This window comes from Neofelis nebulosa, chromosome 3 (assembly GCF_028018385.1).
Source record: "Neofelis nebulosa isolate mNeoNeb1 chromosome 3, mNeoNeb1.pri, whole genome shotgun sequence".
NCBI lineage: Eukaryota > Metazoa > Chordata > Mammalia > Carnivora > Felidae > Neofelis > Neofelis nebulosa.
In genome coordinates, this window is record NC_080784.1 from 202,873,852 (window position 1) to 202,879,222 (window position 5,371).

The 5,371-nt window shown below is 52.5% G+C and overlaps 1 long non-coding RNA gene across 4 annotated transcripts; it reads left to right on the forward strand.

Annotated features, from left to right (window-relative positions):
• Positions 1 to 287: 287 nt before the first annotated feature.
• LOC131507870 (uncharacterized) lies at positions 288 to 4,285 on the forward strand. Of its 4 annotated transcripts, none has more exons than XR_009259762.1 (2): positions 288 to 687; positions 2,466 to 4,285. It is a non-coding gene; the product is annotated as an uncharacterized LOC131507870 (long non-coding RNA). The 4 variants fall into 4 exon arrangements; XR_009259765.1 differs by having other exon boundaries at positions 2,527 to 4,285; XR_009259764.1 differs by having other exon boundaries at positions 2,535 to 4,285.
• Positions 4,286 to 5,371: the final 1,086 nt, after the last annotated feature.

The following is a 5,371-nucleotide window of genomic DNA, read 5'->3' on the forward strand; positions in this document are numbered from 1 at the left end:
AGATACGGGAACTAGAAGCCTGTCCCCCATTCATTTATATGGCACGGCTTTTTTGTTTTTAGTTTATTTATTTACTTTCAGAGAGACAGAGACAGCATGAGCAGGGGAGGGGCGGGGGGGGGGGAATCCCAAGCAGACTCTGCACTGTCAGCACACAGCCCGATGCGGGGCTTGAACTCAGGAACCGCGAGATCATGACCTGAGCCGGAATCAAGAGTCAGACGCTTAACTGACTGAGCCACCCAGGCGCCCTTATATGGCAGGTTTTTATCCGGCGCCCAGTGGATGCAGAGATAGAGCTGCAGCCTCGGAGGGAAAGAAACAGGTGCTTCCATGGAGGGAGACGGGAGCGGGAGTGCGGAAGAGCCCGGCCACCTGCTCCTCAGGCAGGGGCGGTCTGGGAAGTCTCCTCGGAGGAGGTGAGGCGATCCCTGGGTGGAGTCCCAAGAAAGGAAATGCCATGCAGCAGCGGTGGGAGCTGGGTGCACAGTCCACGTAAGGACAGCTCTCGGAGAGGCTCAGCGGGGCCTCTGGGGAGAAGAGGCCTCCTCGATTTGCTCTGCACGTTTTCAAGAGCCAGGGCCCGCGCTGCAAGGCAGGAAGACCTATTTGAGGTCAATGTCGGGTGGAACCACGCAGAGGCCAAAGGCGCTGCCTGAGGACGGAATGAGCCCTGTGCGCCTCAGGGTATGATGTGTAAACCGGATGAGGGGAGGGAGGGGCTCACCCAGGCAGGAAAGCCACCGAGGCCCGTAAATCCAGAGAATCTGTAGGTCCGTCCAACGCAGGTGGGGGAGATATTAATCGGATGGTCCCAACGTCCTGTGAATACAAATATGCGTGGAGATGATCATCAGTTTGTTTACAATGGGAGAAACCCTGTGTACAAATTCCACTTTTGTTTCTTAAAAAAAAAATGTTTAATGTTTATTTATTTTTTAATTTTTTTTTAATATTTATTTTTGAGAGAGAGAGAGAGAAACAGAGTATGAGTGAGGGAGGAGCAGAGAGAGAGGGAGACACAGAATCAGAAGCAGGGTCCAGGCTCTGAGCTGTCAACACCGAGCCCGATGCGGGGCTCGAACCCGCGAACTGCAGGATCACAACCTGAGCCGAAGTCGGACGTTCAACTGAGCCACCCAGGTGCCCCCAAATTCCACATTTAGAAAGGTCTCCTACGTAATCAGCACATGTGCATTCAGGCACCCCACTCCAGCAATGCTCACGACAGTGCTGTTTGTAACAGGGAACTTGGAAATGGCCTGAAAATTCATTTATATGGTTTTTCCGTCTCCCCTCGAGACTGTGAACTCCAAGGGGATTGGCTCTTGTCTGTCTTATTCACCACTCGGTCCATCTCCTCTGGTAGGTACAGAGATACAATGCAATCTTTTTTTAAAAACATATAATCCCTAGGGCACCTGGGTGGCTCAGTCAGTTAAGCGTCTGACTTAGCTCAGATCATGATCTCACGATTTGTGAGTTCGAGCCCCCGCGTCGGGCTCTGTGCCGACAGCTCAGAGCCTGGAGCCTACTTTGAATTCTGTGTCTCCCTCTCACTCTGCCCCTCCCCTGCTCACACTCTGTTTCTCTCTCCCTCCCAAAAATAAATAAACATCAAGAAATAAAAATTTTTTTAAAGTATAATCCCGGGCCACCTGGGTGGCTCAGTTGATTGAGCGTCTGACTCTTGGTTTCAGCTCAGGTCATGATCTCACGGTTCATGAGTTCAAGCCCCGTGTCAGGCTCTGAGCTGACAGCAGAGTCTGCTTGGGATTCTCTCTCCCTCCCTCTCTCTCTGCCCCTCCCTCGCATGCACATGCTCTCTTTCTCTCTCAAAAATAAGTAAATACACATTAAAAAAAAAAGGATAATCCCATTGACAAGAGAGAGAGAGGGAGAAATGCATCCAAACGTTAACAGTACTTTTAGGTGATGGGATTAAAGGTACTTTCTGTTTTCTTCTTCACCTTGTGCTATATTTTCCATCCTGTCCAGAATAAACGTGTAGTATGTTTGCAATGTGAACATTTTTCAGAAAAAAGGGAATGACAGGGTGAAATCAGGGTACAAAAATAATAATTGCTTCTTTTGCTGAGCTCTGAGAATGGATTTTTAAAGCCAAAATGAATTGAGTAAGACTTTATCTGAACGTCCCTCGTGGCCCCCTTTCACCATCTGGATGGGATCCGGCAAGAACAATCCAACTCATTTGGGTGGGTAGAAAATAATTTTCAGTTTCACAGCGGCCACTCCTAACACACCCCCCCCCCCCCCAGGGTGGCCTATTTATAGCTTCCGTTGGGTGTAGACGTGACATTTATCTGTGCAACCCAGGCATCCACACTCGGGGGCTTCCCGAGCCACTTCTGTTCAAGGCAGATAACAAAACACAGATAAGTCTATCAGCAGGAATCCGCCTTTGAATTTGCCTTCCAAAACAAGCAAGCTCTCTTGCTGTTTAGGGAGAAACCAACCTGTTTGGAATCGCTCAAGTTGATGAAATAGCCGTCTCTATTTCTCGAGGGCCGGAGGGATTCAGCCTCTACGTGAGGCAGCTCTGAGGGATCCCAGCCACTGCCAGGAATCCCATTCGCCCTTTATCCCCCTTGGGAAGTAGAGAGCTCCCTGACTCTGGAGGTGTGCAAGCCGCAGCTGGGCGAGCCTTGTCAGAGGCACTGTGGCAGGAATTTCAGAGTCAGATGGGGGGCAGTGCTATGGGCTGAATCGTGCCTGCAGAATCCACATGTTGAAGCCCTAGCCCACCCACCGCCCTCCCTGCACCGCAGATGTGACTGTATTTTTGAGATAGGGTCTTTCCACAGGCGATCAAATTAAAATGAGATCATATGGGTGTGTCCTCATTTAATCCGACTGCTGTCCTTATGAGAAGAGATTAGTAGGACACAAGCCCATACAGAGGGACAGCCATGGAAGGACCCAGGAAGAAGACGGCCATCTGGGCACCAAGGAGACAGGCCTCAGGAGGAACCATTCCTGCCCGTACCTTGATCGAGGACTTCCGGCCTCCGGAACGCGGGACAGTGAATGTCTGTTGTTTAAGCCGCCCGGACTACGGTGCCGTGTCACGGCAGCCCAGGCAGGGTGGGTATTGGTGTATCCACCGTCCAGGTGAGACAGGGAGCTCAGAGAGGTGAAGTGATATGTCCAGGGTCTCACAGTCCGTGATGGCTCATCTGGATTCGCATCTGGGAAGGCCTGCCCCCCAAGTCTGTCTGACTCATGACTCTCCACCACGGACTCTGTAGTAGGGTTTGTACAAGAGGCTGGGATTGTCTAGAGAAGGAAGGAGAGCCCTTGACTTGGGGAAGGTCACGGAAGGCTTCCTAGAGAAGGCGCCCTGTAAGCCAGGACTTAAAGGAGTCAACCCCCAGCAGCAGAGAGGAGGGGACACTCACCCTCTATAACAATGACAGGTGAGAGCACAGAACTTGCCAACCCAAGGGCCTGCTCCTGGGAGCTCACGTGTGGGGGTGTCCCGTCATGTCCCACAGAGAGAAACACATATCAACGCCAGCCACCCTGGGCACCCTGGGCAATGGGCTCCGAGGTTCACGAAACAAGAAGCCCCAACTTCTGGTGCAAATCACAGCCCTGCCTGCCTCTTTCTGGCTGTGTGCTCTTGGAGAAGTTACGCCACCTCTCTGAACAACGGTGAGAAGTAAACTTTCTTCACGGGATGCATTCATTCCTCACGTGCATATGTTTTGAGCCCCGCTCCGTGGTGGGCGTTGCTGTTGGCAGAGGAAAGAGCAGTGATCAGAGTGCGGTCTCGCGGGAACGTATCCGTCTAGTAAAGCGCCGGAGATGGGAAACTGAAGGACTCCATGGAAATCTGCATTTCGCTCCTTCTCCTGCCTCTGTTCTTGCAAGGACCTGCACCCCCACCGCTCTTTGCACCTCATAATGCAAACAGCATATGTCTTCCCCACCAGGGACACGGAGGGAATGACTTCTCTGGAATAGACAACACCTAAGGAAGGACCAGGTGACAATGAAGCCATCGTGTGCGCATTCCAGACCACTTGGCTCTAGACATCTCCGTGCCAAGGCCGCCTGGCTCCAAGGACTAACACCTGAGCCCTCATCTTTGTTCTGACCACTCCCGGGATGCCTGAGGGGACACGCATGCCAGACCACCGTCCTCCATAAAAAACCCCCAGACCCCGAACAAAGATGAGTCTCCTGCTCCCTTCCTTTCCAGGCCTCCCAGACGCTCTGTCTGTGTCTCTCTCTACCTCCAATAAACTCTGTTTTCACTCTTGCCAGCTCAGTTTGATTTCATCCTGCAGGCAGCCAGGGCCCCTGGTGGCTGGTCCCCTGGGACTCCCTCTGGGTCCTCAGACCCAGCCCATGCCCCACACCCCACAGCGAGGAGGGAGTGCACCGGAGGGCTGGCAGGAATGCAGATAAAATGAAGCAGGGGAGGGGTGCGGCTCCAGGGTAGTCAGGGAGGCCTCAGCAGAGGGGGTGCCTTGTGGACAGCGGTAGAGAGAACCAAGAAGTAACGGTGATATGAGGATCCAGTCATCATCTGTGTGGGAATTTTCTTTCTTTCTTTTTTTTTTTTTAAGTTTATTTATTTATTTTGAGAGAGAGAGAGAGAGAGAGAGAGAGCGCATGAGCAGAAGAGGGGCAGCGAGAGAGGGAGAGAGAGAGAATCCCAGGCAGGCTCCGCACTGTCAGCCCAAAGCCCCGTGCGGGGCTCGAACTCACCAACCTGTGAGATCATGACCTGAGGCACGGTCAAGAGTCAGACGCTTGTGGTGCCCGGGTGGCTCAGCCGGTTAACCATCTAACTCTTGATCTAGGTTCAGGTCACCATCTCACACTTTGTGGGTTCTGCTCTGGCAGCTCGGAGCCTGCTTTGGATTCTCTCTCTCCCTCTCTCTCTGCCCTTCCCCCGCTTGTTCTCTCTCAAAATAAATAAATAAAAACAAACAAAAAAAGAGAGTCGGATGTGTAACCCACTGAGCCACCCAGCTGCCCCAGTGTTGCTATCTTCATTCCTATCACTCCATTTCCTCCTGCACCTTCCACTGGGCCACTCCTAGGCCTGACCCACCCGAACCGCTGTTATTCCCTTGACATCAAACTCAAGAAACAAGTCCCCCTCTGCTTTAAACCTGACCTAATGGTGACTGGGAGCAACCTTAGAAAGGACCCCATGTATCTCCCATCCCTGATGAGCAGCTTCTTACTTGCCCGGACTCTGGGGACCAAGGGCCCCCATCTAGTAGTCTTAGAGGCTCCTCCCAGAGGTGACTTCCCAGGGAGTGGGTGTACCAACCGAGCTGGGGACAGCCAAAGTGGCCACCCTGCTCTGCTGAGGCCTGCTCAGATTCCAGGG